We start from the raw sequence: 24,612 nt of genomic DNA, 5'->3' as shown, positions 1-24,612 counted from the left end.
CTCCAGACTGACATTTTCAAACAGAAAGTGCAAGAAGTGTTATCTTTTGATTCAAGAATTTTGATCCTCTCTTTCAGCTTTTTTCCTTTCCCCCCTGGTCTTGCAGGTGGGAATCAGTGTTCTAATGCACATTAGCGCTGAAACGTTTTTTTCTTGGTGATGCATAAGGTTCACTATTTTTTCACAGGTGCCACATGTGCTCTGTCATCATTGCAGCAGAATCATGTGAATATTCTGACAGAAATCTGGCCACAACAGGGATATCCATCTTGGAAAAATACAAACTTGATCAATAAAACAGTTGGTGGAAGAGGTGGAAACATGTCTGACAGGCTGTGACTGAGCTGAAAATCCAAGAACCCAATCCAGGCTCTTACTACAAGAGCACTTTAAAGGTACCTTTCACTGTTCTGCTAGTTTTAAAAGGGTTTGAGTTGTTTTATAACTTGCTGTATGGATAAAATTAAAGGTAATATTTTCTTAGTAAAATCCATGGTCTTGCTCATTGGTTTTTGTGGTTTTTTTTTAATTATTATTTTTTTTTAACTGTGTACTCAGCAATTCCTGGGTCCAATTTAAGACAATGTCTATTGATACAGATTTCTGAAATCTAGATGTTGAACTGTGACTTTGAAGCTGGGTGCTGCCTATGACTGCAGTTAATGTATGTTGTGTATTTGAGGAATCTTCTCTGTCTAAAGACTTGTCACCTTGTAGTAATGTTAGCGTTATCCTGCCGGACAGAACAGCTGGAAAGGAGCTGGGTCAGTTCTGGTAATGGCCTGGGGAGCACTGGGGTTTCTGCAGCACAGGAGGACACCACCGTTTGCTGTCTCGGAGCTTGACCAAACTGGTCAGCAGGTTTTACAGTCTGTTTTGACTCCAAATTTTGTCGTGGCTGTGCTGCTGTCAATCCGTGCAACCTGTTTGCAACTTAATACATTTAAGGGATGCAAACTGAATAATACAGTGGTCAGTCAGCTTGCTCCCTGTCAAATTTATTTTATTTTTATCAGATGTCTCCATTCTCTGCTGTCTCAAGCTGAGGGCTTCTTCAAAACCACATTTAGTTTGGCAGCTTTATTATTCCAGCCAATCTGTCTATTCCACTCAGCCTGAAATGCCACCCCACTTCCCAGCTTTTCTTTCAGCCATCATCTGATATGTCAACCACCAAACATTTGGTGCAATCCATAGGAGAGAGAGAGACGGCACCACTGATGAGAGCAGCTAAGATTTTCTTACTTGCTAGAGCCTTAAAACTTTGAAGTGGATGTCAAGAACCCTAAGATAAATTCCCTGCATTGTCTGTATTTAAAAAATAAATCTAACCACCTGATTGTGAAAAACAAGGATGGCTTCCTGGGCTTTTTATGCATACTTGAATGCAAAGAAATTGGTTTTGGATGGACATAATTTTCATCGATAAATCATTGAACCACTTTGAACCAGTTCTGATGCATTTTTTTAAAGGTGTTATGATTTATCAGCAAACATTTACCTCAAGCTTAGGATATCTGTGATTCTGTGATATTGCCATTAAGTCTCTATACCGAGGTTAAAAACTTATGGGTTTGGTTTTTTTTCTGGTATATAAATTTTCAACTAGATCAAGCATGGGAAATTCTTCTCAAACTTCTTTGCTAGTAACGTTCACTGGTTGTATGTTTCAGATATTTAATTAAATTTATTTTCTTTAATCTTCTGTTATTTGCCAGGAAATAGGTCTCCAACATTTGGTCCAAGCTCTATCTGAATAGTTCAATCTTTGCCGTATTATTTTACTGCTTTGTGCCTTGATGCATCTCTCTGAAAAATGAGTATTAAAAGAGATACTGTCTTGAGAGTAGGAGAGGAGCTGCTTTGTGTTGAACAATTATAGAGCTTGCTGAGGGTGCTTAGGTGAAAGCAATCAAATGCTATAATGCCTCCCGGGACTCCTTCCTGGTTGACGTGTAGTTCTTTTTCTTGACTATTTTCATTTTAGGTTAAAAAGGTTTTAGTAAAAATAGAAAAGTAGTGTGCTGTGACTCTTAACTATACAGATAGTCTGCATCCATCTTCCACTTGTCAACTTGCTGATATCATCTGTCCTGAGGCCTTTATGGAGAATATAGGAAGCCTCATCGAAAAGGCCTTCAAAAATCACATTGCATCTGGCATGAATACCACTACTGGGCTTGGAATTTATATTTCAAGGTACTCAAGAGACTGGGTGAGCAGCCGTGTGCATGGGGAAGCTGGTGTAATGTCATATTACCACCCAATGTCCTGATTCTACCGTGATATAGCCAAGGTGATGCTGCTCTCTGCACGCTATGAGGTCATATCAGTCACCCCCCAAAACCTACAATTGTCTGTCCTCCTCTGACTTGCAATATCTGCTGTCCACAGATCATTCCTTACACTACTCTGGTTTGGAGTAACTGCAAGAACCATCATCCCTTCTAGGAAGCCGCTACTACAAGACTTTGGCATCGCCTCACAAAGTGATTACTGGCTTCTGAGCTGCTTTCTCATCAGCCTGTTCATTCTGCAGATGGCAATAGCTCAAAGTCTGCCAGGCATCCACAGCTTTCAGGCTAATCGTTGTCACAGCACATTTCTCCTCAACCAGGAAGGCTTTTGCAGATCTTGGGGTTGCTGCCTTCCTGCTCTGTGAAGAGCTTTTACAGAAATGTAAAGGTTTGCTGCAGTGCACACACAACTGTTGGAACGTATGCAGCTCTGTTCTACCCCCAGTCATAGGTGACAATGTAATGTTATGTTTTTGTGACATTTTATAAAAAGATAAAGATATAGCATTACCTATTGATAACAGTGGTCTCTGCGCTGCTCATGTCAGGGTCCTCTGGGAGAATGTGGAAAGCAGTGTGTGACAGGGATTCTGTTACCTAGAGACAGAATTGTAAGGGAAAATTGGCCTTTCACAAGCTTGAATTGAAATGTAAAGTCTGACATACCCTGTTTCAGACTCTTGCTTGGCCTGTGCTGATGTTACTTGGGTGAGATGCAGAGATTCCTTCTACCCCTCCCCGAACATTCCTGTTTGCTCAGCTACTTATGTTTTTTATTATCCCTAAAGACGCAGCAATTTCCAACACATTTTTCCGCTAAATATCACTGAAGTAATATGATGGTGAGGGAAAAGCCTGTGTTTTTTGTAATTGACAGAGGAGTATCTAGTTCTCTTAATTTGTCAGGACCTGAATTCAAGGATTTTTGCTATTTTTCTTAAATGTCAATTCTATTTAAGAAGGATTTCAGCTCCTTCACATACTATGGCACGGTGCCCTATGGATAAAAGTGTTTTCTTTCAAGCACTCGTTATATCAGTACAAATTAAAGAACTGGAATTATTGTACACATTTTTTTTAGACTGAAGTCTGTGTTCTTTCTAGGTGAGTACATGCATTTTCATTCTGGCTTTCTCCCACCTGAGAGTTGTGCTTTCTTTTCAGGCCATTAAAAGGTACAAGAGAGAGGGGAATACTTATTCTGCCAAAGGTGTCAGACAGACTGGCACCTACTTCTTGGTTGAATAGCACTTTCTTTTTGAGAAGGAAAAAAAAAAAGTATATCAGCTGCTGTGTGAAATCAGTCTTCCAATCTGTTGTAGAACAGAGTTTGCTTTGTAAAGAGCAAAAAAAGAAGCTCTCATAAAAGATGCATGCTTCATTTGTGTGTTTGCTTATTGGCTTCAGTGTCCTTCTTTGCACTTTTCTTTCAACACTGCATCAGATATTTAATAGACTACAAAATACTAGATGTAATTAGGACTTGTGGCTACCAGGGTACTAATGATGGGGTTATTGCTAAGTTAGTCATTTGCATTTTGAGGAGTGATTCTAGCTTAATATTTCTTCTACTATTGTCATGGGTGAGTGGAATGCACCTCACTCAAAAGAGGAATATTGAGTTAAACTCAAGCTAGAATGATCTAGATAGAGACAGGAGATGCAAAGGGTAAGGAAAACCCTCTCATTGACTCACGAGGTTCAGAATGGACCCTTTTGCTTTCTAAAGTCCTTATGGAGCCTAGTTGCGGCTAGAGCAAATCTTAGACCCAGACTTGGTCAATGGTTTATGTTTAAGGGTAGAGATACAAGGGATAAGTGTAAAGAGTTAATTCTCATTTTGAGAGAATGACACTTGAGAGGTGGAAGGTGTGTTTCTAGCTTGATGGAATATAAGAAATCCTCTACAGGATATCCATTTCCATTTATTACCCTTTTTAAGGTCTGTTGAAGAATATGGTATCTTCTTTACTGATAACATAAGGAATCTCAAGTCACAAATCTAATTTATGTTCAGTACTTCTGAGCTAGGTTCTTAATATGAGTAAATTGCTGTCCTCTCAGATTAGCCTGAGCTTCGGGAGCCCGCTCATATCCTGGAGTGTAGTCCCATTAACACAACTGCTTAAAATAATTAGGCATCTCTTTTCTGTCAGTTATGCTATGAAACTTTTCACTAGGATGAGACTGTCTTCCTTGCCTGTAATCCATGAGGCTTAAGTAATATGAGACCTTAGCAGGGAAAAGTTGGGAGAATGGGGAAAGGCAGAGAGATTAGTACTGCCTAATTTTAGCAATATATATTAGAAGCTTACAGAAACTAATCTCTTAATATGATAAGTAGAGATCAGGACTCTGAAGTTAAGCTTATGCTCCAAAATGCCTAATACGGAAACCTGCCTCTCTTCCAGGGGCCTAGAATCTGGACTTGGGTACATGGGGTAAATGGTTTAGGTCTCTCCCTTTAAAAGAGCAAGTGATTTGCTCAGGATTTTGAAGAAAAACACAATAGTGTTGAACTGGCTGTTGAACAAAGGAAAACTTGCTGTGCAGGTTTGACTGTCATGGGATGGATGCTCATCTGTTTCTCCCCTGTAGCAACACCCAAGTGCTGCATCTGCCCACGGCTGTGCTTGGTCCTGACCTCCCTTGCAGTGTTCTTGCAAGGCTTAGTCTTGCTAGGCCTGTTGCAGGAAGAGCTGGGCTTAGCTGGCCACAAGCAATCAGAAAATCAGTCCGAACTGTACAATGCCATGCACACTTTTGATGGTCAGAAGAAGACCCCTGAGTAAATTCCTATCTGGTATAAGTTTGCTCTGATGTCTCTGGACCAAATGATCTTTAGTTTGGATCACAGCTTTGTTTGAATGCCAGACACCCAGGTAGATGGGAAAACTGATGTTAGGAGTATGATTTTCCTTGTAACCATTATATATGTAGTAAAATATAGCGTATAAAACATTGTAGCAGCTAGGAGAACTGCATTTTCAATCTCAATATTTATAAAAATAAGGTAGCCATATCAACTTGAGATCCCATGGGTGGTGTTAGTTTATAATTTTATTCAGCTTCCTTCCATTTTTCTACTTACTTATTATTTTCCTTAAATAGATAAACTTGGTTTTGGCTATTCATTTCTGAAAAAAAGAAATTCTATAGGTCTTGAAATTACATGTCTGTGCTGGGCAGTTCTAATGGAGATCAGAACAAAAGCACAAACACCTCATCCCTCTCCCACTTCTGCCCAGCTCTAAATGTTTTCTGTGAACGCAGCATCCGTCTTGCAATATTCAGTTCACATTTTTCAAACTGTTGTAAAATTTCCAGCCTTTCAATGATCTTTGTATTAATTTCCTAATACTGAAAATAAGTAATTACTCACATTTTTCAAAATGTGCTCCAAATTAGGAGGCTAGACTGCATCTTCTTTTACTAATTATTTCAGGAGAGCTAATCTACAATGTGTGTGACCTTTTCTAAATTTGGACCCATCTGGCATTTTCAAATGGAATTGCATATTGATCTCCACACTGTTAATTTATTGTTTAATTAAAAAATCATAGTGCTGTGATGTGGTTTGATTGCACATCCTTCTTTACATCAACCAATTAAGGTGGAAAGCCATCACAAAATGATCACTTTTTTTATTATTTTTTATAATGGAACTTCCCAGAAATGTAGGTCTCCTCTCATATACTCTACTAATGGTTTGGAACTCATTTTAGCATAAATGACCTACAGGGACTGGTGTAGAAAGTAAATTCTCAGTTTATATCATTTTGGTATGACCAAGGTGCTTCCTGGACTTGATTGAATGTTTCTGGAACTCAACTGTGCATCTTAGGCCACCAGTACCTCGTATAAAATGTAGAGAAGTGGTTATTAAAGACCAGTCATCTTAGTCAGTGGTGGATGTGCTGTGCTGCCCTTGTTTATTAGGGGGAAGGAACTATATTTCTTGAATGAGGCAATACCATGAAACTTTGTAATGTCAAGTTCCCTTCCTGTGGGTGAAAGATGTTTAAAGCAAACTTGCGTTGTTGCCAAACTACCTATATTTTGTGTATCTAACATGGGCCTAGGCAAAACCAAGTGGGGTGTGTATTCTACCGAACACTTGCTTCTCAACTGTCTTAAAAGATACCTCTTAGAAGTGAAGTCGTTATTGTTCCTGCCTTGTATTTTTATGACTGAATGGTTATTGAAACTGAGGTCTTATTATAATGTCTTCTGCCTCTTCAGCCCTTACGTAATGCTTCATCTAGAATCTCCTGTGAATGACCACTTAAATCTAGAAATCCTGGTAGGGATAGTTAAGCCAAGGAATTATCTTTAGAATATATTAAAGTTATTTTAAAATATTCTAGTTTGACCTTCACACCTGTGTTTGAAATATCAAAATCAGACACCTATTAGGTGTGTTCAAGTAGCAAATCTGATAATGGGAAGTTAAATTATACACTAATGACTTTAAAGTGAGCATTTATTTCTAAAAGGCTCACTTTGGCTGGGTCGCTTACAACTTGTCTGATATTAGGATTCCAGAAAAGATCAAAGGGAACTGTAAGGATTGCAAGACTGAAAAATCTTGCTGTGCACACTGGTTAGTTCAGCAGCATTTCTGTGGAGATCTTAAGATGATCACATCATGGTCTGCAAAGTATTGTCAGGAGTCATGATCCATGGGCCAAAAATTTCAGCCTCTCGAGCAGTTTAACAAGAAGGTAGATAAAACATGTATATCCAGCCAGGCTTGGGGAAAGGGTGGGAGGGATTTTTTTTTCTTCCTCTTTAAGGTTTTGCATGAAAGAATCAGTATTTTTCCTAGGTAACTTTTTAATTTTCACAATTATGAAAGCAGTAACCCTTCTGTATTCTCCATTTCTTTTTCAATAGCCAGTTTTGAGACAAAAAATTTAAGAATATTTAAATACGAAGAATATTTAAAATTTATTTCAAGTCATTTCTGACCACAATGAAAAGTTGCCAGTGACAGTTTGATTTATTTAAACCAGACTTGTTTTTCATCACCAAATAATTTGATAGAAATAATATCACATCTAGCAAAAAGGCATCCAGAAATAAATCACAGTATTGTTAAAATTAATTTTAGCCTAAACCTTCAAACTAAAATTGTTATTGGGTAATAACTTCAGCTTAGTTCTTCAAGTCATCTTTGCTTTTCCAAGTCCACTCCAAAATAAACAGCATGTCAAAACAAGACATTGCTAACAGATCATCCTTCAAGAAATTACAGGACTAGGACTATGACAGTTTGGAAATTTCCTTGAAATGATGTTGTTTTGAATTATTAGGAAACCATGTATCATTCTGGTATAGAAATGAAACCTCGGTATTCTTTGTAGATAAAGGTGTGTGTAAACATTAGCACAGGTTTTGTATTCAACTAATCAGAAACCAGAGAAAGCAATTTAACTTTGATCTTCTGAGAAGAGCTGCAGTTCAGTGTTATTTAATATCTTAACTGCAATTGGAAATAAAAAAGGACAGGAACTAAATAATCACTTTCAGTTGTATTACTCTTGGAGACCCAAATATTAAAAAAAAATTCAACAAATTTTTACTTCCAATTTTGATCATGTTCTTTCTTCACAATGCAAGTCCCTTGCTTATGCAGAACTGTGACAAAAGTGCACGTGTAAAGAATTAAAAACCTATTGGTAAACCAAAGTTGTGATGTAAAGCCCACTGAAATGGACAAATTGAAGTCTTTCTGTTGACATCTCTGCCCCTTAGATCTGGCCCTTGGTTTATTATCAGCAGAAAGTTCTTAAAACTCATTTTCAGATGCAGTGTCAAAAGGAGATTTTCTTTTAATACACCTTAAGGGATGCGGGGCTGGAAAGCTGCAGAATGACCGGGTAAAGTAGAAAACCAAATGCTTTCTTAGCAGGTCAAAAGAAGGTCACTTGTTTTACAGTTAGAAATAAGCCCTCGATTGAGAGTGACAGTAAGACTTTTACTGCTCCAGTTCAAGGAAAGTGGTGGGTGTCAGTGTAAACTGTATTCTGAAGTGATTTCACTACTCTTATGGCTATGATATAAATTAAAGGGAGGGGAGAAATCAGACAGGTAGGAAACAGTGAGAAGAGTTGGTTTTAAGAAAGACAGAAGGCCAGAAACAGCAGCTGTGGGGGTGCTTGGCCATGGCCAGGTTGTCTTGCTAAGCCAGGATTTTTAGCAGATGCTGGGAGGAGGTTGCAAATTCCCTGCTTCCTCATGCACATCAAGAAAATAATAGCAATTAAAGTGGTGTGGGAGAGTTCCTGGTTTCCTTTACCAAGTATTATCCATACAAGTTGCCTGGTCCCCTACAAATTTTCTGCCTCTCATAGTGGCCAAAGAAGATGCTGTTTAAGCAGAGCTTACACAAAACTTTGAGTTAAAGACGCTGGGTTTAATATACTTAATCATCTGTAAAGTGAATGTTTCTGTGGGAAACAGAGGACAATAATACTCATGCATCTTCTTTTTTTTTTTTTTTTTTTTAAAGTTTTTAAATGTGTGAGTGCTATTATTCAAACAAGTACCTGTGACCACTTCTCTCTTTTTCTGCCTTCTCTTGCCCTGGGCTGGTTCTATCCTACAAACCACACATTAGCATTTTAATCCTTTTAAGTATCCTTTTAAATAGACACAGTTAGATCTGTTTTCAATGGGGCCAACTTAAACAACTGGTGTCAGGAGTTGCCGACACACAGAATTACACAATGTCCTGAGTTGTAAGGGACTGACAAGGATCATTGAGTCCAACTCCTGTCCCTGCACAGGACAACCCCACAGTTCACACCATGTGTCTGAGAGTATTGTCCAGTCTCTTCTTGAACACTGTCAGGCTTGGGCTGTGACACCTCCCTGGGGAGCCTGTTCCAATGTCCAGCACCCTCTGAGTGAAGAACCTTTTCCTAATGTTCAACCTAAACCTCCCCTGGCACATCTTCCTGCCACAAATACAAATGTAATTTCATTATTCTACTCCTTGATACTTCAAACCTTGCATTCTGTTTTCTGTGATCTTGCTCTGGCAGGAGGTGAGCCTGGGGTCCCAGTCCTGCTTGTTTTACACACAAATTCCTATTACAGTAAATGACATCATTAAGGTTGTATCTACATAAAGCTGTTCCAAAAAGCAGGTTAGCGTATAGTTCAGCATAAAGAGTTTCACAGCAACTTTGTGGTTGTTATACCAGATACTTAGATGTTATTGTAAATATTGCTTGATTTACTGCACGTGGCCTTTAATGATATAGACGTATCACAATGTGTGTTTAGAAAGCATTTAGATCATAAAACCTCACTTTTCTTAACCATCTGACTATGATTAATTGTAACAATGCAACTTATTAATTAAGCTTGGGAAGCAGCATAATTGGAACTAGCATTCTCAATTCACTTGAATGAATTTCAGCATTTATTCTGCAGCTATTTTAATGAAATGCTGAAATCATCTGCATATCAATCTATTCATTACAAAATGAGATGAATGCAACAATCCTAAGTATTCATGGAAATATCTTCACTAGAAAAATCATGTAATTAACCTGGGCTGTTTTCTAAATGAAGCATCTAAAATGTTACATACTTTCTTTCATAATTGCAATTTGAGAATATTAGTTTGTCATTCTCCCTGATTATATTTAAAGTAAAAATAGCATTCAGCACGAGTTAAGCATTTTGTGCAAAAGGATAAACTTCAGCAAAACTGCTTGTAAAGGGGGGCATTAACCTTTCCTGTTGTTTGTTTTATTTGCTGTTAATAGTCGTCATCAAAGATTGCACCTTAGCAGGAATTGTTCTGGATTGGGTCTCGTCTGTGTGCTGACATCTGTCTGCAGTTCTGCTCATGCTACTCTTACTTGAAAGATTTATCAGCATTAAGGACATTTCATTTTCTTCCCCCCATCCCCAAATACTTCAGCCAAAATGTAGAAATTATCTCTATTCTGAAATTCACCCAGAAATGTCACAACCAAAGTGTAAGTCAGCTATCTGTTTCTAAGAGCCTTATTTTTAAGGAAACATCTTTTCTTCCATTTGAAAAATATGAATGGTTCATGCTAAAATAGAATTGCTACTTTATCTAAAGTAATGGGTTTTGCATAGCACACACTTGTCTCTCTTTTCCTTTTCTGTCAGCAGTGACATGACAGAAAGTCCCTGCAGAGGTAATGGGGTGAATAATTTTGGGTTCTTTTATGACCGAAGCAGTTCTTACAAGCTGGAATATAGATGCAAACTGTTCATGGATTGTCTAGTGAAAAAGATTTCCCAGAAATATTTGTAGGGGCCCTCAAGCTCTTGCACCATGTTGTTTTCTCCTCTTTCAAGCATATTATATCTCTCTGTAATGTATCCAATTCCCCTCTCCTCTTCATGTTTTTCCTCTCGTATGGCTCCTTGGGGCTAAGGACTCATGAGGTTTTCTAAAAGGTTGGTAACTTTAACATAAAATGTTCCTGGTTTGTTTTGAGGACAAGGGGAGGCTTCTAAGTAATGCTTAAAAAAAAAGCTTCCTGAAGGTATTTTTATGAGCTATTGTGAATGGTTGCTAATATTCCAAGGATACCTGGTCTATCAGAGAAGGAAGGTTTATGTGAGTGGTATATGAATTCTGTTTATTTTTACCTTGAGATGTGAAGATAAAAGGGAATGGTATACTTCAGGGTAGAGAAACGTGACAAGCACGCTGTACGGAATCTGGCAACTTTTAGGTGAATTTCATTCATCAAAGGGTGGGTGTGGATTTGGCTGGCAAAAGTTGAACTAATGTAGTAGCATTTGAGATCTCTGAATACTTTGCAAATGGTAACTCTCTGGCTTCCCCCCCCCACCCCTTAATATATTTGATAGACTCTTCAATTAAGTATTGTCATATGAGTTAATTATATGCTTGTCTCTAAAAGACTTCAGAGTTTTTACTGTAAGAATACAGCTTAAAACATCAATCTCTGCTTATTAATAAGGGTGTAGCACGCAAATACAACAGACATATCTGCTGCTCTTATTGCTTCTATATAGACTTTCTACGATATCTTGCCAAAGTAGGTTTCTGCTCCTGCAGAACTTATCTCTGAAGCATTTGGATTTCCTTGGGTTGGTTGTTTTTATCTGTATCTGAATTTGAAGATGTCCTTAGTATAACTGCTACATGAACTCGGGGGAATTTATGTCTAATTTGGGTGAGAAAAGAAACATGATTGCAGTGAGAGTCTATAGAAGTCCAACTTTGTCATGTATCAGGTCTGTGTGGAGTCCTGGGCCACCAAGGGGAATGTAGAAACACAAAGCAAGAGACGAACAAAGAGCAGGTCCTGTTTGTGTATTGCAGATCTACAATAACATGGACACAATCCAGAGCAGGATTTAAGTTTGAATTTTCTACCAGGCAATTAAATCTGAGCCTTGTAAACTTGCAGAAACCTACAGATCATCTCAATACAAAGATTTTTTTGAAACTGCAAAAGGTGTGAGACTTCTTGGGAAAATTCCTGTTTAAAGATCTGAAATCCTTGGGGCTCTCTGCATCTCAGACCCCAGAGTTCTTGAGCTTTACAGGGTGAATTGAACACTCTCCAAGCTGAGAAATCCAGAAGCATCTCAGAAGCTTATTTTAACATGAGGAGGTGGGGGAAAATTAAGGTTTTAAAGCTGCAATTCACTTTTTTGGGATAGATCAATTGTTTCTGGGTATGAGTCTCAGTCAGAGCAACCCAGTTTTCTTTTTCTTCCTTGTGTCCAGAGGCTGAAAATCTGTTTCTCTGCCCATACCCAAGCAGAGACCACCCTGCCCACCTCCTTGTGACAGAGAAGACAGTGTTTTGTCAACTTGCTGGCTCGAAAGGGATTTCTCTGCTGGCCAGAAATGACTTTTCAAATGGTGGTTTTATTTCCACTCTGCTGCCTCTCATTTTCTTTGGCTCCAGGATTTCTCCTGCACTGATTCTGCGAGGTTTTCCTGGCTCTCTCACAACACACTCTGTCGGTTTGAACAGTTTTCCCACTACAAATACCGAGCCTGTGAAAAAGCGGCAAGCTCCTGATTTGACGTTGTGAAATCTGCTGTGTTTAATGGGTTTTGTGCAAGGGGGGTTGTGGGAGGCTTTTTGTCTCTTGTGTTTCCTACACTGTTGTTGAGTTAAAATGCTGCCGAAGCAACGTTTTCAAGCAGCAAGAAGCTCTTTATTTTCAGGGCTATAGATGGAGTATTCTGAGTAGCCTTAATCACACGCATAAAGGTTTTAGTATTTCTTTTGTACGGCTTTTTATGTTGTCAACTGCTGTAGTCAGAACCATTTCTGAGATTTGAGGTCTATCACATCATTGAGTTGAGATGAGTAGCTTAGAAAAGCAAATCTTTATGGAAGATGTAAAGAGACCTGGAATATAAGAAAATGGGGCATTTTATTAAATGATGCATTAATGAGGCTTTACGTTTTCCTCATAGCACCTGTTTATACTGACAGCACTGGAGTTCATGAATGTAACTTTCCATACTGAATATATGGCTTGTTCTTTCTCTTGTTACGGCCTGATTATTCTGGTGTAAATGCATCACTGCAGGTAGATTCCTTTTTATTGTAGAGCAGCCATCTGTGTTTTCAGAAACTTGATGAGGCTTTCAACAGCCAAGCAGCATCAACTACTTACAATAGCCAATTTTGATAACTTTACAATCAGAGCATTCAAAAATAATCTTCAGCAATAAGCGAAACTAGATTGGATGGTGCGATGGGAGGCTTATGTGCTGATTGTCTATGTGTGTTCTCCTCGAGCACCTTTTCCTTCCACTTGCCCAATTTAGATATTAGATAAAAGATTTAAAATGGTACCCTAGGCTCCAGTTTGGTCTTAATTATTTACTGCCTCCTTGCATACAGTCTTCCCTACTTAAGTATCTACAGTAACAAATTACAGTATTAAAATGTCTGTCTAAACAATTTGTAGGAACAGCCTGATATTTAGATGCTTAAAGTGCTTCTCTGAAATCCACAGTTTATTGTGCATGCAAAATTACACCTGAAAAAGAGGAGTGCTTCTGAAAAATCAGGATCATTTATGTGAATATATCCAGTGGTTGTAACCAGAGTTGTTTACATAATTATAGAAAAGTGCTGTGCTGGAATCCAGGGTAACTTCATCTGAATCTGTGATACCTGCCAAATGGAATAAGATGCCTTATAGCCTTTGCCTCTTTAAAAATATCTGTGTAAGTGATGTCTTGATCTTGCCTCTTTCATAGGAGGATTGAATGTTCTCTGTAAACATTAATTTTTCACTGGGCACTGCTATTGTGAGGCAATCTTATTATTTTCACTTATATGGAACCCTCGAGAAACCAACTTAGCTAAGGGAGATAAAGTGACTTGCCCAGGGTGACAAGCACAATCAGCAGCACAAACCAGGCAAAAGAACACTGATTTTTATTTTACCCCAATTACTTCTTTGGAAAAATAGATCTTTATACGGTGTCAGTGTAAGCTATCATGTGTCCACTGCTGCAGAAAGGTGTAAAATACATTTAGCAAACTATGAAAGTGAAGTTAAGGGTGGAGTTATTCAGCTCACTTTAGTTGTCCTCAGATAGGTGTCATCTTTAATCTCACTGTCTATAGGTAAACAGGAAGATGGACCATGGCCAGCAAGTGATTATTCCATGCTGAGAGTATGTGACTTGCTCCCTGGAGGCCTCTCTGCATCTCTTGCTGTGAGGCAGATGACTGACTTAGGCTGGATGCCCAACTCGGATGAGTGGAGCAGATGAGCTGAATCTCACCTTAAGGTGACATTGGAGGTTCTCATACTATTTGAGAAGACAGTGTTGAAAAGGGCTCCCAGTAATCAATCAAACAAGCCAGGACTTCAGGTAGAATTTAGTTTCACTAAGCTTTCAAATATTTCAGTCTCATATGCATTCCTGGCATACCTTCCAGTAATGCTTAGAAGCCTCCTTGGAGGTGTAGGAAAAGCAGATCTCTTACTGCTTCTATTTATAAGCAAGTAAGACTTTCTGCATGCAGGCTCATAAGCATGTAGTGATTAAAAGATAGTGCTGGAAGTTGGTGCCTTAGATGAGAATAGGAGGATGTATATGAGCTTTTCTCATGAGCATAAACAGAGGAGAATGTTTTGAAAAGTTTGGACCTATATGACAAAAAAATAGCAGTTTGTAGCTCCACCTCTGTGCAAAATCTGATCCCAAACATCTGTCTGTGAGGAGCATCTATCACTGCCTGCAGCTGCGGGGTTGACTACGGGTTCAGGTTCAAACATGCAATAAGGTACCCTTGAAGTGAATTATCTGTAGCTACATGGTGTGAGTAACTCAGCAAAGTTGATAATACTCAGCAGGAAAAAAAAAATGTCCTGCATTCCTGTTGAAAAGGTTCTGCCTGGATAGTGACTGCAGACACAATGTGAGGCTGAAATGTAGACGTCTTTTTGTCCATGCTAAAACCAGGTCTGTTTGAAAGACCTTAATGACAAATACTTCCAGCACACTGAAAATGAGCAGCAGTATGGCTTGAAGCAACGAGAACTTGTGTTTTTTTGGGAAGGGTGGGAGAATTATATCAGAAATTGTGGAGATTTATCTTTAAATAGAACTATCTTTCTATAGATGTATGAGCAAGTGGGGGGGGATAGTATAGGAAAGGGGCAGTAAAAATCTGTTTGTTCATCTGATTTAGTATTCTTAACAGTGACAGCTGAGGTTTGGAAGCATTTTTATAGAGTCTACTGCTGATGTTCATGAGGTAATAGATGCAGGAGCATCTGAGCGAAGTGCACCCCTGTGACTTCCATTCTGACCACAGCAAAATATTCCAGAAAAAAATAAAGTTCAAGCAGATGTATACAAGAAAATTCACAGTAGATATGTGATGGCTCATAAGAGATGGTGCAGGAATGAGATGAAAGAGGTGAAAATGGGAAATATGGTTTTCAGCTTTCTAGTCAGGCTGTGAGGCAGACACTTGCAATCTTTCCATTTAGTACAAGCGGAGAAGGATTTGTCCATCTCTTGCAGGTGAGAGATGCCCATAAACAAACCAGTGGGGAGAAAGAAAGTGGGATGTTCCTCCATTTAGAGTAGAATATCACCAGTAAGGATTGCCTATGTTTACAGTCCTTTAAGGAAGGAAAGACGATGGTGATCTGTGATTCCTTTTTCCAGTAAGCTGCTTTTGTACTTCTATACAACTTCCCCAGGTGTTTCTGCCTATAGATATGGAAAAAAGACAAAGTAACTTCCAAATTCATACACTAAGAATCTAAATGATATTGATATTTTATATATATTATATTTTAAAAAATATTATATATATGTATATATATTTTTAATACTGGGTGTTTCCTATATGATATATCTCTTTTAGCAGAAATATCACCAAGTACCCTTATAAAGCTTGTAGCTGTAGGAATTTGGTGTTTTGGCATTGTGAGCTTGAAAACAACAATGCTGTGAAGAGAAGACAAAATCCCAAGATTGATAGCTTTATCTCTGTGGTTTAAAATTCCTGAAATGATTTGGGAAGAAAGAAACTAAAAGTTATTACTGAGGCAAGTGCTCTTGTTAGAAAGCAAAAACTTGCTTGGTCCGTGAAAGCACCTCATGCTTTCTGAGCCTGCCATTGCTGTAGGAGCTGCAGGGCTGAGTGAAAGAAGATGACACCACCCAAGGCATCAAATGTTGCCTTTCCAGGCTGTTGAAGCTGAGAAAGAGAAGGGTGACCCCAAGAATACAGTACTGAATGAAGAGCCAAGGGGCACCACTTCATTTCCCAGCCCTGATACAGTTTTCTTCAACTGTCTCAGGCAAATCGCTTAATGTCTGTATCTATTTCACTCTCTGTAGATTCACAACAGTACTTTTCCACATTATTTTGGTGGTGGTTTCATTTCTGAAGATCTTGAATAGTAGCAGGATAAAGCATACAATAGAGGAAAAATATTTTAATAAATGACACTTCATCACCAAGGGTCATGATGAAACATTACGATCTCAAGGGATTGTCTGGGGGAAGAATTAAATTTCATTTTTCAAAACATTAAGAATATGTTGACAAGTTTGAAACTGAAAGACATAATTTAACTGAAATCAAGGGAGCTCTACCAAGAATTGCTTTATTCAAATTGTTTGAAAAATGAGATACTTCTGGAGTAGTGACTGAAAGATTAGGAAATGCTGTGAAATATAGATCCAAGGCACATAGCACAGGAATCCTGAAATAATATTTGAGCTTACTAAAAGTGGGTGGTGAGATCTTCACCTAATTACCTGACAGGTGAAAGACTAAATTAGTTGGTTGATAACGATGTGAATTTGTGTTGAAAGGATATATGCCTTGTGGGCAGTGTAGGATTGTCCTGTGGTGAAAAATCACCTGTTTCAACCTTCATGTGCTTTTAGGTGTCGGGAAGTGGTACTAACGTGAACTGCTGAAGCAGAAAATGCTACATGATATTTGCTTTATTTTCTCACCTCTTGCTTCTGTTTTGAAGATTCCCAGATTCACAGCCGTTAAGAATGCCTCTTTGGGATGTGGGGGAAACAACTTATTCTTCCAAATATACGACTTCTGTTTCGACCTTATCTCTTGAAATTTGTCTGCGTGTTTTCTTTCTCTCCCGTGGCCTCTCTGCTGTGCCACATGGGCAGTTTCAGAACAGAGACCGAGCGGCGTGCCCACATTAAGCCGCAGGCAAAATACCTTTTGACAAAAGTGTGTCCAGCAAACTTCACAGGCAGTTTTAACAAGGCTTCTGGAAACGATAGGGCTGCGAAGTTAGCCGCTGTGACAGCAATTTATAAGCTGTGAATAGAACACCGTGCTGATTATATTGATTTTGAAACCTACCACCAAGGCTGCTATTCATTGACGTTTCTGTTGGCAGCATGTCATGGAAGCTCCATCTATGTTAAAAGTGAGATGTATTAATACCAGACTTGTCAGATTTGTCTGGACTTAAATCCGGACAGTGCAGCCTTCAAAGGTATCATCAAGAAGATGCCCTGGGAAGTTTGGACTTTTCTGAGCTTCTTGTTACTGCGATCTGCATGCCTCATCTGAAATATTTTCTCTCCAGGTCTTATATGGAGTCTGCTAAATGCAGCCAGTAGAACAGTCATACAGGCTAATTAGTCATTTTCTTGGCTGAGACTTTTCTCAGATTGACAGTTATGTAGACTCTAGGGTTGCTCCTTGTCCATGGAGGACGTTCTTAAAATGTAATGGGGACAGAACATTTGGGTTGAAGTCGACTGTGAACATCTGACCTGTGCTAGCACAAGCAATGGCAGCAAGACTTGGGTTTGCAAAGTAGGGCACTCTGCAGGGCTCTTGGCCCCACAGCTCCAGTACATTCCACAGCCCACCAGAAACTGTCAGCAAAGATGCAAAAATTGAATTGAAAAGTCTTGATGAAAACCTTGTGGGGCTGGCACACTCCCTTGTCTCCCTCCAATAAGGAAAGTTTTTAATTGCTTCAATTTTTTTTCTCCTTGATGGTGACATTTTTTCCCCAAGTGACTACAATGGTAGTTCGTTTATCATTTTTTGCTTTCCCAAGCCCATGTGACTTTGTTTTCCTTAATTTTGTGCAATTGATTATAACTAATTGACTCTCAGTTTAGGGAAAAGTGGTTTCTGAGCCTGCTGCTCTGGTTGTAATTTATTTTTGGTGAAGTCTTTTTCTTCCAGCCCAGAACTGAGGTACAAGGTTATTCTTTAAAAAAAAAGGCAAGGCCCCCAAAAAACAGTGAGGGTTCAGCTGAATGTGAGACACCCTGCTCTTGGCACTACCAAAAATTCAGTCTCTCACTTTGGAAGTCCTTTGAAGTTTACCTTAGCATCCATTAAGTCTTCTGTCTGCTTTTGATTTCACTACACCTCAGGTGCTAACACAACTAGATCCCCTGTGAATCAAGCTTTCAGATATCTATCTGCATAAATACCTATTTTCTTTTCTTTCTGGAGCGTATGTACGTTGTATTGAAATCTAGGAACCAGGCACAGCAGCTCACACCAATGCATCATCTCCACAGTGCAATAGTTGTTCTGTCCTTTTAAAAGGGGAGGAACACAGATTTCCTGGGCAGTGAAAATAATTCCATTTCAATCTCTGTTATGTAGATAATTATATTTATTTTCTGATGTAAAATATTTGGAGATCATTGAGAGAAAATGTTGTTTATTTGATAGATGCATTTAAAAATGAAACGCTGGCTAAATAGTACTGATTCATGAGGCTTCATAATGTAGCTGGTTCCTTTTCTGGTTCCTTGGGGGTGTGACCCCTTCTGCTTGGTGGGGAATAGTCAGAGGTGATGCTCTGCACACCAGAGTCCCTGATGGGTGTCCCAGGAAAGGTGATGTGGTCACTGAGGGAATTGCTGGACATGGTCATCTTGTTTTATTTGTTTTCCCTCTCCATCATAATTTCTGCCAGATCTGCACTGGGTTTTAGAGGAGAACTCAAAGTAGTCCCTTGATTCTGAATAGATCTTGATCAAGCTGCTGGCAAAATTGTTTATTTTTGCTGTTTTATGGCTTGTGTGTGTGTATTCACAAGGGGTGAGGGGATTTCTCAATGACAAAGTGCTATTTCCATTAATCTGTCTGCCTCCTTATGTTGTCCTTTCTGCTGCTTGGTGATTACTACACGGGCTTCCTCTGTGAATTGAGAACAAAATATGTAGGAATTCTTGCTATATCAGGAAAGCCAAGGGAATCTTAAAGAAACTTCTTTTTTTTTTTTTTTTTGTCCAGAAGTTTTGCTTTACCCAAGAGCACCACCTCCTGGATGTCACATCTCTCCATTTCTGGGAGTACTGTGGTCGAGTTACATTCTGCTCCAAGGGGATGATCACTACAGAGAAGTGAGGGCTTGTAAACCTTAAACCTGTGCCTGCTGTGGGACTTGCTGTCGTCTATTTAGCAAATGCAGCAGCGATCTCTGGACTATTTTCACTTGCTTTTGCAGGCAAGGCCTTCTGACCTGTAGCAGAGCTGGAGAGGGTCTTCAGAATTCCTCACATTTCATGTCTGGCTTTGGGTACTTCTCTGCATGGTCCTGCTACTCATTGTATCCTTGCAGTGAGTTCCCTTTCCTCAGCTCTTGTTTAGTTGCACTGGCCTTAATTTCATTTTTCTGGACTGCTTTCTGACCATTAAAATCTGTGTATGTTGACCAAATTGCAAGTCCCTCTGAAACACTCTGAACATCTGAAGAAGAAATTGTGTAAAGGGACCTAATTTTGGTCCAATATGAGATTATGTCATTGACTTAAGATTTATGGATGGAATTGATGCTGGTTCAGGCCAAGGAAACCTTAAGAAGAGGTTTTTTTTAAACACTGAGTGCATGTAAACATGATTGCCAAAAGAATCTCTTTTGCATCAGTGTTCTCTTATGTCTGTGTCACAGAAAAAGCAGAAAGAGACAAAGTGAAGCTTTTAAATGTGAAAAGAGTCTAATTTGCAATCACATTAAGATAAAATTTAAATTAATTTCAGTTCATAGATGCACAATTTTTACAGGCACTACTTTAAACTTTTTATATTGTTCCATTACAATCTGAAAGATAAAGCCACAGCTGGAAAGAAGTTGGTCACGACAATCCTATCGCTTGGCTGGTGTCTTGAGCAGACGGGATATAGGGATTGATCAAACATGTCATGGCCATCTGCTCTTCCTAAAAACAAAATGAAATAATTGCAATGAAATCTGCAAGATGGAGACAAGGAGGTCTCTCTGACCTAATTTTGCAGAGTTTTGCTGTTTCATGAGTCACTTAAACCAGGGGAGTTTTTACTTACTAGGAGAAACTTTGGAATTGCAAGGGTGGTTAAGCATGGAAGAGATTTCCTTGGGGGTGGTGAAGTCCTTATCCTTAGAGGCTTTCAAGAACAGATTAGAGAAACGTCTGTCAGGAGCAGTTTGTGTAGCTGAGCCTGCCTTAGGCGGGAAGATAGACTGAATGACCTTTGAGGTTCTCTTCCAGCCCTATTTTGATGATTAATGCTCAGAGGGAGTGCATATACTCTGCGCTACGTTTGATCTGAGCTCGGATGCAAGCGCGTTGGTTGTTAGCACAAAGCAAACACTCTGGCAGAACATCACTCATGAATTTTGCTTCAAGTGTCTGTGCTGCAGAATGGGAAGCTGGTTTCATGTGTCTGAATGGAAGAGCCTTAAGGGTGAGGTGGCTGAACTCTGCGGGATGCTCTCTGTCATTAATTGGATGGTGTTAACCTCTACCGGAGGCAGGAGAATGCCCCTTCTTTGTATCCTGATTAATCATGGTAGGTTCTGCTAAACTCTCTAAGCTATGTATAACCTTGCTTTTTTTGTTCAAAAAGATGGTCAGCTCATATTCGTACCAGTAAAAAACCCTTATTCATCCTGTGTTACTGTTCATGATACAGATACTGTGTGTCATACTATCAAGGCTAAATAAGACTGAGTTCTGCAGGGCATGTGTCTTCCTGGGTACACCTAGAGAATTTAGCATGGCAGGCCCTCAGGGCAGCTTTTTTTTTTGAAGTCTTTGGGCACTGTTACAAGCCCATAATATCTCATGGGAAGCAGTAAAATGGATAATTCCTTTTGGAAACACTAGGAGACCACCGTTGCTGCTGCTATCAGGCCCTATCACTGCTGATGGCCGCAGCCGCAGAAACGGAGTTACAAGTGATCTTATCACCAGAACCTCATTAGAAATCTAGAGCCCATTAAGTATTTTCAAAGTGCCTTTTCAAAGCACACTGCTTGCCACCCTGCTTCCATCTTGTGCTTACTATAAATGCCTCCGCCACATGAATGAAGTAAATGAAAATGTAATGCATCCATCCCTTTTTGTAGCTTCCCTTGATAAACTCATATTTCACTAGAAGGAGCCTGGAAGAATAGTGCTCAAGTTTAACATCAAAAACATTGTTCAGCAGGGCTCGCTTTGGGTCTTACACACTGTAAATGAGGTCATATATTCAAAAGAGATCTAAATGCTAAGGTTTACCAGATAGGATTTGTATTATGCTCTTGACAGGCACTATCTATGCCTCAGTAAAAAAAGTTTCTTGCAGATTCAAATTACAGTAACTGGTGCAACCTGTCTCTGGGTCTATTTTTAAGCTGCATGATGTACTGCTCAATATCCTTTGATTATGGCAGAGATTCTGATTTTATTTGAAGAACATGTCTGTATATGAATGTGCTGCAGGAGTTGCAAATCTGTTCTTTACACCAGATGCATCTGGTAGCTCTGTGCTGATCCTAGACCTGTGTGAAAGCCATGAGCAGAGGTTTAAAACTGTGACGTTTTAGTTTATTTTAGCAAATGCCCTTTTGAGTCAATGAAGATAAAGAGTAAAATCTTCTAAGAAACCTCCTAATATGCCTCTGTTCAGTGCTTAGCAGCAGCTCTCTAGATCCATCCCTTACTCATCATTGTCTGTAAGTGTGAAGAAATCTGAAGATAATTCAAAATTTGCAATATTTGGGTCTGAAGGTTGAACAGTCACCAGTAGGAGTGTCTGGACTTAGATCATTGAAACAGTGGTGTCTCAGTTTCATAATAATTGAAATGTATTCAAGTTTGAAGAGACAGGAGTGACTGTTATTTGAATTCATATTTGGATCCTGAACTTCCCAGAATCCCTAGAGATATTTGGAGATAGATTTACTCTACACGAGACCTCTGGTGTGTTTGAAAATTGAGGTATTGTAACTGTTGTTTTTCCCTCAAATTGAAATATTTTTTCCCTATCCCTATTCCTTCAGGGAGAAAAAGATTTGGAAAAATATGGAGGTACCAGGAGTCAGAGAGACATAGCACGGGTTTTGTCTGGATGGTGTGAAGCCTGGAGGTCTCAGGAAATGAAGTCATGACAGCAAGCAGTTTTCTGTCTTTGACTGACGAGCTGTCTCTTGAGGTAAGATGGCTCATCAGTGGACTGGTACCCTGTGATGGTGTAAGAAAAGGCTGGAAACCTTCTCTGGGGCAAGAAGAGTGAGCTGCAGGAACATCAAGTGTAACCAAGGGGCTGTTTGCACCGATTTTGTTCTGTTGTGAGCAGAACTGAAAGGAGATGGACCTGCCTTGAGGGCTTGTGTCCTTAGGGAGAGAGCAGAGCAGTTCCATTCTGTAGGCTGTCCAGACAGGACCTTTCACAAGTGCTAAATTTGCATTTCTTTACAAAATGTTCTCTCCATATTATTTTTAAATATGCAATTACATGGCAAGCATACTCATATTTCTGTTGATTAAAGTGTTTACAAGACCAGCATTTGTGATGCTTTTAAACCCAAGATCATTTAGTCTTCTAATTTTAGAGCTGTTTCTTTCTCTCTACTATGCAAACCTGGTGTTACCAATTGTAAATTGGCCTCAGCTTCAACTTACAGAATTTAAAGCAAGTGATGAGATGGATTTTTTTAAAAAAGGACTCATTCTTTTCCTCTTTCATTTGCACATATTCTTCACTGTGGACACCCACTAATAGGAAGCACATTATCCAGGGTGTTTAATAAAGATGGACCCAATTTTAAAACAGGAATATCAAGTAATTAGGTCCATCTTTTTGAAGCATGCTGTACACTGAAGCTCTTCAAAGGTCCCACCTTTCACCTGAAGGACATTATACATGGAGATACAAAGAGGGTCCCCTCAAGCAAGAATTCCAAGGAACAGACTAATAAAACGGCATGTTTTAGAGTGACGGGTCCCCTGTGACAGTCCCGTGGCTGTAGCTAATATCGAGGTTCAGTGCGCTGCAGACCTCAGCCTTTGCTGCTGCTCCTCAATGTTGGCAGCACTGACAAACAGGGAGTTCTCTGGTCATCAATTACAAATAATGAGCCTTTGCTCTCCTGGGCTGGGCCGTGTCCAGAGCACAGTGTGGTGAGGTGAAATCGTGTGCGGGAGCTGCCATCAGGATTCACCTGATGTATTTCTGTATTGCCTGACATGCAGAAGCTGGAGATGTGGGGAGAGAGGTTAAAGGCTCGATGCAGAATGTCAGACCTTTTCTTTACGTTTGTCCTTTTACAAAAAACAAATCTAGTGCTGGGGAAAGCTGTCAGCTTCTAGTGCTGGGGAAATCTGTTTTCTCTAGTTACAGCTGTTATGGGAGGATCCTCTTGCTCTTGTTTTCTCACCAGATCGGTCTCTCTCTTAGACCTTGTTTTTAATGAGATTTCCTGCTCCAGAGAGACACCACAAAAGGCCATTGGGCTGAACCTCTTCCCACCAGGTTACACATGAATAATTCAAGCCCATTAGCATTCATCCACATCCCCACCAAGGTTGTTGCCCAACTGATCTTATTCCTAACTACCTTTTTTTTTCCCTTTTCTTTTTCTCTCTCCTGCTCTACCTCACTCCCTTCTTGAAAAGACACCCATCTGCACCAACTGCCTCTTCCAGTAAGTTCCATGGGGAAAACTGACCGCTGCTGTGGATGTCTTGTGTGACTGAACCACTAACGAGAAACGGGTTACTGCTGAACACACTCACTTTGAATTCTGCTTTAGGGTCAGAAGTGATTTCAGCAAGGGGATTTCTCAGCAATATTGTTCATGCCTCTTGATCGTAAACCTCCCAGCAACAGGTCAGCAGGGACCAGCTCTGGGACCTTCCATGCAGAAAGCACTGGCCTCTATCAACTAAAATAGATATATTTCTGGTAAAGGCTCACTGCTTGTGTTATATCTCCTCTGTTCTGGAACAAGGACATATGCAATAATATTGTAATCTTGAGCAGGGTAGCTGTGAGCATGGAGAGGCTGACAATGGGAGACACATCTTTGTTTATGGCCAATTTCTGAAGAGGTAATTGGCAGATTATTGCTTTGCTCTGCCTTCATTCATTTCCTAGCAGTCTGCAGTGGTAAAAATATGCTGAAGCCACTTCTGAGTTTTCTGTGAGGCTGTTTCTATTTTTTTGGCTCTGTTTCTTGCCTTTACTGCCCGCAGTGCTCCTCACTCCACAGAAAACCTGTCTGCGCACGTGTTGATTTTTTTCTCATTTTTAGATTAGTCTCGGTAGAATGCATTCTCCTGAAACAAACCTTGTGTGATTGCAATAATAATAAAGTATGTATAGGAACATTAAAAATTGTCTGAGTGGGTCCATTTATCACGAGAAAGTAGAAGCTTCCCATCCCTCCAGCACAGGACTAGCTGTAAAGCTGACTCTTCTGACTTTGTCAGTGACCTGCTGAGCGACTTTATCCAGCAAGCACACCAATTAACAGTAGTTTAGTCCAATGGGATTAGCTAGAGACTGCTAAATTC

At 39.5% G+C, this 24,612-nt stretch overlaps 1 long non-coding RNA gene across 1 annotated transcript; it reads left to right on the top strand.

The window, feature by feature from the left end:
* On the top strand, positions 1–24,419 carry LOC135575352 (uncharacterized). Its single transcript, XR_010465936.1, has 3 exons — positions 1–395; positions 22,098–22,249; positions 23,713–24,419. It is a non-coding gene; the product is annotated as an uncharacterized LOC135575352 (long non-coding RNA).
* The last annotated feature ends 193 nt before the right edge of the window (positions 24,420–24,612 follow it).

Source organism: Columba livia, chromosome 13 (assembly GCF_036013475.1).
Source record: "Columba livia isolate bColLiv1 breed racing homer chromosome 13, bColLiv1.pat.W.v2, whole genome shotgun sequence".
NCBI classification, from domain to species: domain Eukaryota; kingdom Metazoa; phylum Chordata; class Aves; order Columbiformes; family Columbidae; genus Columba; species Columba livia.
This window is presented reverse-complemented; position numbering and strand designations above follow the sequence as displayed.